The sequence below is a fragment of the Erinaceus europaeus genome, chromosome 18 (genome assembly GCF_950295315.1).
Source record: "Erinaceus europaeus chromosome 18, mEriEur2.1, whole genome shotgun sequence".
NCBI classification, from domain to species: domain Eukaryota; kingdom Metazoa; phylum Chordata; class Mammalia; order Eulipotyphla; family Erinaceidae; genus Erinaceus; species Erinaceus europaeus.
The window spans coordinates 70,284,331-70,295,555 of NC_080179.1; the positions used below are offsets into that span (position 1 = coordinate 70,284,331).

Sequence of the window (11,225 nt, forward strand, 5' to 3'; positions counted from 1 at the left end):
GGGTTTCAAGGTGAGAGGTGTGTGACAAAAATTATACCTGATGTTTTCTCAGATATAAAGATAAGTAATTCTTTCTAAAATATATTTTTGGAGGTAATCCTAAATGTGGGTAATCCTCCTAATCTTCTTCTTTTAGGTAGTTAAGGGAGGGATAGAGGTTTTTCTTGAAATCCATTAGGCCTCTATGGACTTTAGTTCTAAGTAGTCTACATGCCAAAGAGGCCTTCTAGAAAGGCTACTCTGGACTCCTTAGGGAAGTCTTCCTGAACAGCTATGGGAGATATAGCCTTCAGTGCTCCTTTTAGAAGCACATATATTAAATTGGAACTATACAAAGGAGATTAGCATGGTCCCTGCCTGGGGATGACACACAAATTCATGAAGGGAGCCTTCTTTTCAGAACAAAGCAACAGAGAGTGAAAATTATCCATGCACTAGGGGCAAACACCTGCTCATCTATCTCCAACACAGTTCGTTGTAGGAAGCTGAGCAAACAGACAAGGAGAACGTGAATGGCCTTTGGTTAAATGCTTTAGAGAGCACCAAAGGTGGCTTTCCCATTGGGTTGTTTTTTCTCCCTAAATGCTCTGATTCTCCTGGGTGGAGCTACGTTGTGTGACCGTACTTATAGAAAGACAGTAATTTGTTAGACCCAAAGGAGTTCTTAGAATACTATAAGCATATGTTAGAGAGATGGACACTGAGAGAGGAGCATCTGGTTTCCCTAAGTATAATGCTTGCAGTAGAGAAATCACCATAAATAGATTTAACAGAGACCAAATGTGTCTGTTTCAATCGAGTGTTTTATCACCCATCAGGGGAATTTATTAGGGTGAAGGGAGAGAGAGGGAGTGAAGTCATTTTAGCAGGGCATGGTTCACAACTCTTTTATTAGGACCAACAGGTCAAGGTCTTTAATAGCTCTAAGATGGAACATTAAAGTCATTGTTCTCCAGCCATGTTTAAAAAATGAAAACAGGGTCAACTAGGAATACCAAAGGAGACCACCTGGAACCGCAACAAGACAGGACTAGAACGACTTCAGGAACCCACCAAGTCACCAGTGAGTGCAAACATCTGTGGCTCATGGACAGAGAGGAGTCTATGGAGACTTTAAGTGGCTGGTAACAGTCTGGCAGTTTACCAGTTGAGAGACCACCTCCAGTCTGTTTCACCAACAAAAAGACAGCTGAAAGGAGGAGAGGACTCCCATAAGACTCACCAAATGCAGCTGTGATTCTCCATTGCTACTGCCCTCAAAATCTGGAGCAGCGGCAGGGAGGCCCTGTGCTGACACTAGGGGACAGAGAACTAACCAGGAAACTCAGGAGAAGATCTATACCTCGGTGGCTTAGCCATGGAGCTGTGAGTCTCTTTGCATAACCACTAGATTATCTCTGCCCCACTCCGCTTTATCTCTTGGTCAGGAGTCAGTGATTAAGCTAAGAAGCCTACTTACAGTTTAAAAGACATCAGGCTCCCATACCCTACAGGGAAGAAAAAGAACAAAAGAGGCTTTTAAGTCACTGTGCTCCAACTCAGGGATTAAAATACTATTGAAACAACTGTCAATTTCCACAACTGTGAACCCTTTATTTACCTTATTTAGACACAAGTCAATCCAAGCAAGAGTGATCAGTAATTTGAAAAGTACTGAGAGAGGGACCTCGTAACATACTATATAAAATGGTTAAACCAACAAGAAGAAATATTGGAGAAATGAGCCAGGACAAGAGTCCAGCTAAAAGCCCCCCAAAGGTTGAAGCACAAAATATACAATATATAAGTCTTTTTACAAGTCTTTTCAATGTACAAGTCTTTCACATCTTTGGTCAGGTTTATTCCTAGATATTTTATTGATTTTACCTCGACAGTGAATGGGAGTGATTTCTGGATGTCCTCTTCTTCAGACTTAGTGTTTTCATAAAGAAATGCCACTGATTTTTGCACATATATTTTGTAGCCTGACACCTTGCTATATTGCCTAATGACTTCCAGCAACTTTCTGTTTTTGCTGCCTGCACATTTGTACCTGAAATATAGCAATTACAAGTCTTTCTTTTGTGAAGCCAAGCTGGTCTTAACTACACAGTAACACCTGGACTTGGATAATTTCTCTTCTAATAATGACAGGTTTTTAATGTATGTACTTTAGAGAGGCAACAGTTGAGGGGGAAGGAGAAGATAGAGAAGGACAGAGAAAGACAGAGGCAGCACACTTCACTACTCATGTATCTTACCCCCTGCAGGTGGAGGCAGGGAACTTGAACCTGTGTCCTTGTACACTGTGATGTGTCCACTTAAACAAGTGTGCCACCACCCAGCTCCAAGAATGACAAACTTTAAAGGGCATTTTATCACTGTGGCCTGGGGGGAGGTGGGTGATACAAATGTTCTCTAACTTGTTAGGGTGACCTGAATATCCAAGTGTCAGTGAAGTCAATTTGAAATGTATGCAATTTTTGTATAGAAAACATAGCTCAATAAGGTGATTGTAGAGAGTCAGGCGGTAGCACAGCGGGTTAAGCGCACATGGTGCAAAGCACAAGGACCAGCATAAGGATCCCAGTTTGAGCTCCTGGCTCCCCACTTGCAGGGGAGGTCTGCAGGTGTCTATCTTTCTCTCCCCCTCTCTGTCTTCCCCTCCTCTCTCCATTTCTCTCTATCCTATCCAACAATGACATCAATAATAATAACTAAAACAACAAGGGCAACAAAAAGTAAATAAATATTATAAAAAAGGTGATTGATTGTAGATAGATAGATGGTTAGACAAGTAGGCAGACAGAATGAAACAAATATGAATGCAAAGTCTAACTTGCCCAATTAACAAATCAATCTCAAATTTCTAATTTTATAGCAAGGCTCAAATTTCTTAAAATGCATAGAATTAGGAATTTCTATTGCATTCAGAAATTTTTAGTGCAAAATTCTAAAAGTTTGGTATGTCATCTGAATCCTGCCAAGCATTTGATCAGACAGCATGAATTATTTCCGTGACATGACTATAGGAAAGCCAGCAGACTAATTTCCCTTATATACACACACTGCTGGAGGCAAGAATCTTGGTTTCAACACAGAATTTTCAAGACTCAAACACCCTCCACAGCTCTCATTTGCATGCCTATAGAGATTCCAAACCTAGGGGCAAAAAGTTAAAAGACATACAAAGAAAATTCTCCAATATCATCTTGACATGGCAAAATAACATTTGTTTTCTTTATTGTACAAGGATAGATTGAAGGTGAGATCCGAGCTCAGCTGCTGCTTGTAAATCAAAAGAACCCTTTCATTTTTACCTAACCAAGAAAAGCAAGGGGGAGAAAGCAAGGTTACACGGTGGTGTTCTTTCCCTAGTGGGAATACTAAAAGGAAGGCCGCTGTTGACAAAATGTGCAAAGTCTATAAATCACATGGCTTAGAAATAAATAACAGGGTGCACAATTAAATGTAGTGTCTTGAAAGCATGATTTTTCTTTGACAGGTTTAAATTGTTCAATATAAGCTCTGGGAAGGACTAATAGAAACAAGGATGGGGAATCTGGAATGGGATTCAGTTTCTCAATCGCAGGTGTTAAAGGAAATATAACATAAAATATTCTATGTATAATCAACCCTTGACTATCCAAATTAGTGGTATGTAAAATTGCACATAAATTTCAAAACAATAATTAATAGTAATAGCAATTAAAGAGAAAAAAATTGTATTTCATGTTGGAGGGCTGTCATACACAGAGCCTCCACCCCCCCACACCCCCACACCCCCCCCCCCACACACACACACACTTATGTCCTATGGATCTTAACACTCTTCACATTCCATCCTATTGTTCACAGGATGAAGGCTGAAGTAGAGGAAGCCAGACAGTGAAAGGCATACATCCATTTCTCTAAGAATGTTCACTGTGTTTTTAGAATAGATATTGACAAATGACTTTAAAGTCGCTCAATAAGAGAGGCATCATCCCTCAAAAATTATGCTCTTTTGCTCAGATAAACTGAAAGATTACAACATTTATTTTGAGTTAACAAGCTGGCAGCTTCCCAGCTGTGAATTAGGAGGCATTTCTAAATCAGCGTCACTAAGTCTTCATCAAGTATTCCTTGACCATCCAGTGAACTGCCTTCTATCCAATCAAGTCAAAATAATAGAATCAAATACACCGTTTTCAGAGGTTAATTTTTTCCCCTAATGTTAGCTTTATTTGTCTAGTTAGCTTAGTTAGTAGGACAGAGAGAAAATGAAAGAAGAAGGGGAGATAGAGAGGAAGAGAAAAAGAGAGAGCTGCAGCACTGCTTCACCACTTACAAAGCTGTCCCCCTGCAGGTGAGGACTGAGTAATTAAACCTGGGTCCTTGCACATGGTAACATGTGCACTCAACAGGGCACACCACTGCCTGGCCACCTAGTGTTAGCTTTAAACTGCAAACACATGGAAATATACACCTTATCGCCAAGAGAGATTTATCTGCCAAATTTATGTACCTATACTACACTGTGTGTCAGGTGTAGCGCAAAAATATGCTATGTACATCAGTTCACAACAACTGAATAGGTTCAGCATCACAAAACTCATAGCATCACAGAAGAAACAAAGGTCATGGTCACAGTTGGGAACATTCTAGGCTGCACTCATTTCAGGACCAGTCTTCCTTAAATGGCAAAGCCCCCCTTCAGAGCGTGGGGCAGTTCCTATAGTTGCTTTACATTGAAGGCAAGGTCCTGGAGAGGCTCACAAGAGAGCTTATGGTGATACTCCTGATGGAAGTGACTAGTTGTGGTAGTGAGAGGGATCTGTTAGAGGTCTAGGCCCATCATAACTATTTGGGAATCCAAGGATTCCCTGACTAGAGCCCAGGTAATGAGATGGCCTGATATTAAGCCAAAAAAGCCACCATTAAAGTGAGCCACTCTTTTGTCCTTTTCCAGCTTTTGTAGTCCTTTCTTTATCTGGCGAGGTTAGACTTTCTCCCAGCTGTTAAATCTTTGAGTGCCGTCTGTTGTATTGGGTTTATGGGGTCTGGTCTCAAGTTGGGGAAGGAATAGACCTAGGGCTTAAATGGGCTCTAAGTTAACCTTATTTCTTACTGCATTGTACTTGTTTGATGATTATGACAGAGATGGTCATAGGGGACAACAATTGCCCTTTATTTGATAGATATACATTTTCCAATATACCTCTCTGTGTAGTTAATTGAGTAGATAAAGTGAGGGCAGTGAAGTGAAGGGTAAGGGAGGGGGTGTCTATGTCTAAGTAGTAAATATTTAATTAGACATTTTATGGTGTCTTCTTTATGTCTTTCTACTTGCATGTTGAGCTTATTAAGTCTAAGTCTAATCACAGTAGACTATATGCAAAGTATTTTCATGCCTGAGGGTCCAAGGTCCCAAATTCAATCCCTGGTGCCACCATAAAACAAAGCTGCCAGGAAAGATAAAAAGAAAGAAAGAAAGAAAGAAAGAAAGAAAGAAAGAAAGAAAGAAAGAAAGAAAGAAAGAAAGAAAGAAAGAAAGAAAGACCTAGGAGTCGGTTGGTAGTGTGGCGGGTTAAGCACAGGTGGTTCAAGGCGCAAGGACCAGCATAAGGATCCCGGTTTGAGCCCCCGGCTCCCCATCTACAGAGGAGTCGCTTCACAGGAGGTGAAACAGGTTTGCAGGTGTCTGTCTTTCTCTCCACCCCCCCGTTTTCCCCTCCTCTCTCCATTTCTCTCTGTCCTATCCAACAACAACGACATCAATAACAGCAATAATAACTACAACAATAAAAACAACAAGGGCAACAAAAGGGAATAAATAAGTAAATATTTTTTTAAAAACCTAAGGTATTTTATGTAAAACTTTGGGAGTTAACAGATATATATCGTAAACATCGTATAACAGTTACTATTATTAAGGAGAGAGTTGCATTTTCAAAATACTAAGGCCTACATTCATTCTACTCATATTTCCCTCTTCTTCTGGTACATAAAGAAAAGCAAGCAATAAGGAATGTCTACATCTCAATTTGACTTAAAAGAAAAGACAACTGGAACCATCCAAGAAATTGTTATCAAGGAAAATGGAAGAATAATCCATCATCCAGATAAACGTTAAGGTAAAGAATCAGGCCTAGTATCCAGGTCTTAAAAATAAAAGATTCCAGATCATGAGAGAAGGGGGAAAAAAAGCCTTAAAATTGAGATTTATATATAGTCTGATTAAGTTGGCTGAGTATCACAGAAAGAGAATTGGGGTACAGTCAAATAGCAGAATTATAATAACATCAGTCACATGTGCTACCTGTGATATCATATGTGAAGTAGTGTCACAAGTGGGTTTAAATGTATTACATCATTTTATATTCTTAGTCACTCAATTTATGGTATAGTTATGATAATAACTATTTCCATGGTATAAAAACAGGCAGTTGGTATATTGCACCACTGGGGTGCAGAGGGAGGGTTCAGGTCCTGGAACAGGATGGCAGAGGAGGAAATAGTGGGGATTGAATTATTATGTGGAAAACTGGGAAATGTTACACATGTACAAACGACTGTATTTTACTGTTGATTGTAAACCATTGCTCCTCCAATAAAGAAATAAAAATTTAAAAAAACAAAGTCGGGCTATGTTACTCACATATTCGAAAGAAAGAAAGAAAGAAAGAAAGAAAGAAAGAAAGAAAGAAAGAAAGAGAAAGAAAGAAAGAAAGAAAGAAAGAAAGAAAGAAAGAAAGAAAGAAAGAAAGAAAGAAAGAAAGAAAGAAAGAAAACCAGAGAATCAGTTACTAAGATCTGCCACACGAAGCAAGCACAATGCAATATCTTTCTTTCCCAAATCTAGCTAGCTTGTGAACTGAGATACGGTCACATTTTTACCAGGTCAAGACACAAATAATATGCCTATCATCCCTCAACTAAACAGTTAAAGACAGAGCCACCAAGCCCAATCCGGCTGGCGGTCAGTAGAGCCTTCATTCTCAGCCACACCGTGACAGAAGACTTGCATTCATGTATTGACTCCACCTAACTTCAGAATCTTGCCTCGCTCACCTCATTGTAGCCCTTCATTCTTATTGTCTCACTGACTTTTTTTTTTTCTCGTTTTTGTTTCTGTTTTTGTTTTCTTCTCCTGAAGCTATAGATTTTGCCCATCCTGCTGATCTCAGCAGGTCTAGATTTCAGCAGTCCTCATGATGAGACAGCAACGACCTCAGCAGACTCTGGCCCCATGTACAGCTGTTGTTAGCTATTGTCAGTGATTGGTTATCAATGCACCGTCCGAGCAGTGCCTGTCAACACTGACTGTGCATTAGATTCATCAAAGAAGCTTTTAAAAATCACCAGTGTCCTGCCCCACTCCCAGACCAATTAAACCAGAGTCTCCAGTGATGAGTCTGTCACAGGAATTTTTTTTTTAATTCCCTAGGTGATTATATTGAATCTAGTATTGAGACCTGCTGAACTAAGATTTCAGAGACGTCAATAGATGGGTGTGGAGATTTAACAGAAAACAAATAGCCAAAATTTAATGCAAGTACTTCAAAACAATGTCTCTCTCTTTACTATGCTTCTGCTTATTTTGAAAATCATAGCTCTGAGACTAGATAGGTTAGCATGTTGTTCAGAAATTTTTAAGAAAGAGTTGTTGGAAAGGTTGTGATGTATGTTTCTATGCTCAAAAAAAAAAAAGTGTCATGACTTACTGACAACCCAGTACATATACACAACTATATGAAGTGGGTATGACTGTGTGAATGTTATTTTTATACTGCTATAGTCACATATCAGGTTTCCAAGTAAAATTAACATCGAAATGTCAGTAGTTTTCTGAACACACACACGCGCGCGCACACACACACACACACACACACACACACTTAATGCTAGTACTGAGAGTAGCATTTCACCTTTGCATCTTTTTGAGATTGAAGAACATAAGTCATCTATCTGAGCTGCTGACAAATGAAAATGTATTGACTCTAGTTTCAGTCATGGACTTGAATTACACAAATAAATGTCTTAAACTCTGCTGGTTTCCTATTGTCATTTCAGATTGAGACATTCTAATTGTTATGGCAGGGTTTTTATATAAGTATGTGTTTAATAATTATTCAAGTGGCACACAAAGCATTTCCCATGCACAACTGAAAGGGGGAAAGGCCATGATAGGAAGATATTTAAAATAAATTGAACATTCTTTCCATGTCTTTTCTGGATGACTTACCTCCATAAATTACACGTTTTGCACTATGCCATTTGTTTCCCCCAACTGTTTCTATATGGTGCAATAATTTCATGCTCTGCTGAATTCAAAAGGGTTACTGAAAGGTTAGGTGAACAGAGAAAATATAAGGAAACGTGCAGGACAAGCTGCAGTTTCATCTACGTTGGTACATAAATAAAGAGAAGTGAGCAGGGATTTCATGGCCAGGAAGAAAGGAGACACCATGATTCTGTTTAGGGCATACTTCACAGGAAGCTCTTTGTCAGAAAGCATGTGTCCAGGCCACCTTCAGAACTGTCATATTCCTCTTTCTGTTCTTCTCTGCACAAACAACAGAGAACCAATAATAAGATTAAGAAAATTGGCTCAATTGTCATCCTAGTGGCATGTAAAGACAAATATGAAATTTATGCCACAGAAGTTCAAGATAACAAAATAAACAAGATTGAGTGATCTGCCCTCTTCAAACCACAGGCAATGATGTGAGCACATTTTCTAAATGATACTGTCAGTTTTGCCATACTGGCTTGGGTGACTCAAACTGAGGAAACTGAAGACACCTCTCTGGTACTTAAAGCCATTGTTCTAGCAGAACATTAGTCCCGGATAGACGCAGCTCCAGAGCTCTAGGCCAGTGTCCACCTACACTGACTGAAGGAGAACAGGTGCCAGCTTCACTTCCTTCAATTCCTCCCACATTTTGTGTTGAGGCTCACCTTTCAAGATTTCACTTGGTGGGCTGGCAGAAATAGCTCACTTGGGAACCGGGTGGTAGCGCAGCGGGTTAAGCACACGTGGCACAAAGCACAAGGACTGGAGTAAGGATCCAGGTTCCAGCCCCCGGCTCCCCACCTGCAGGGGAATCACTTCACAGGCGGTGAAGCAGGTCTGCAGGTGTCTGTCTTTCTCTCCCCTTCTTTGTCTTCCCCTCCTCTCTCCATTTCTCTCTGTCCTATCCAGCAACAATGACAACAACAATAATAACTACAACAATAAAACAACAAGGGCGACAAGAGGAAATAAATAAATAAATATTTTTTAAAAAAAGAAATAGCTCACTTGGGTAGGGCACTGCTTTGCCAAGTGTGTGACCCAGGTTTGAATCCTCCCCCCATACACACACACACACACACACACACCATATTGAAGGAAGTTTCAGTGCTGTGATCTCTTCTCTCTCTCTCTTTCTCTCTCTCTCTCTCTCTGCCTCTCTGCCTCTCTGCCTTCTCTGTCACTATCTAAAAATAAATAAAATATTATCATTTTTCTTTTTTTTTTTTCCCTCCAGGGTCCTAGCTGGGACTTGGTGTTGGCACTATGAATCTACTTCTCCTAATGGCCATGTCTTTCTGGACAAGACAGAGAAATTGAGACGGAAGAGGGAGATAAAGATGGAGAGAGAAAGAAAGACACACCTGCAGATCTGCTTCATGGCTTGTGAGGCATCCCTACTAAAGGTGAGGAGCTGGGGGCTTGAACCCAGGTCCCTGCGTGGGCCCTCCCACTTAGTACTACGTGCGCTTAACCAGGTTCACTACCACCCAACCCCAGCATTCTTTGTACTGTACCAAAACACAGCTTGTGGAAGAAGTGGCAGATGAGGAAGAAGACAAAGACACAGTTCGATTCACCTCCGAACTTAGCTTCCCCATGAAGAGTCCAGTCTGTTCCTCTAACTGCATGCTGACTACCTAAATGGATCCCTGATAAAGAACTGCGATTATCTCACTGCCAAACAAAAGGCCTCTCTGCATTGAAATGTGACAGCTCAAGCTGCCAGTTGCCAGAAGGATACATACCATTCCAGCAGAAAATTAGCTTTGGGAACTCACCCAACAGCGCAGACACAAAATAAACTTCTCTGGTTCTTTGTAATAGGCCAAGGCCACTGGGACTCACCCTCGTTCTATCCAACAGAGCCTTGAATCTCCTTCAAATCTCAGAACCCAAACTAACAAAACCAGACTGTTTACCAAATGCCAAAGACGTGAGCTTTGCTTTCTGGGGCATTCCTATTTCTTATTTAATTTCCCAGAATTGCTCACAACTATAGACAGTATTCTTTAACTAAGCCCCAGTAGAACTGAATTTAAGCTATCACCTGAGAAAATATATTCCACCATTAGTCAAGAATGTAGTTCACTGCTACTGGGCAGGACTGGTTTCACTCTACTAAATATTGAATTTCCCTAAAGTTCTCTATCAGTTTTTACTTTCATAAAAAGCACAACACTTGTCTCCTCAACAGCTTGGATTTGAATATGAATAGATCTTGTTGTGCTTTCAAAGATAGACTCCTAAATTTATTTTTGTTTTTTGAAAATTTTACCACCAGATGTGAATCAGCAATCATTAAGCCTCCTCTTCTCAGTTTACTGATCAGAAGAGGAGGCCTAGAGAGGCCAACTGATTGGATTAAAGCATGCAGACTTCAAAGGTAGAATCAGGACAAAAATCTAACTTTCCAGAGAGGGGTTGGAAGAGAAGTCAAATGGTAGAGCACTACAAAGCCCAACACAGCGTGGGAGCGCCAAGATACCAGGTAAGCGCTACAGATGGTACAGCAGAGCTGGGGCGCCTCTTCTCTCTCTGTTTCTCTTCCTACTTGTCTCTACCTTTATCTAAAATAAAAAAACTGAAAAGAATCAGCCCAAAGTATAGAATTGCACATATATTAACACACACACCCCCTTCGGCCCCAAAATCTAGCTTTTCTGATTCTTGTGTTTCTGTTCAAAGGAACAGAGGAAAAGCATGAAGATATATTCTAAGAAATGCAAAACAAGGGCAACAAAAGGGGGAAAAAATGGCCTCCAAGAGCAGTGGATTCATGGTACAGGCACTGAGCCCCAGTAATAACCCTGGAGGCAAAAGAAAAAAAAGAAAGAAAGAAAAAAAAAAGAAATGCAAATTCTCTCACACATGGTCACTTGTCCTTGCAGGTGTCAAAAACTATCAAAGGGATCAACCACTTTTCACTTCCAAAGAAAGAAGGAGATTTGAAAAAACAGAATAATCA

The 11,225-nt window shown here is 40.2% G+C and overlaps 1 non-coding gene across 1 annotated transcript; it reads left to right on the top strand.

The window, feature by feature from the left end:
- The first annotated feature begins 292 nt into the window (after positions 1–292).
- LOC132534510 (U6 spliceosomal RNA) lies at positions 293–398 on the top strand. The gene has a single exon (XR_009546218.1). It is a non-coding gene; the product is annotated as a U6 spliceosomal RNA (small nuclear RNA).
- Positions 399–11,225: the final 10,827 nt, after the last annotated feature.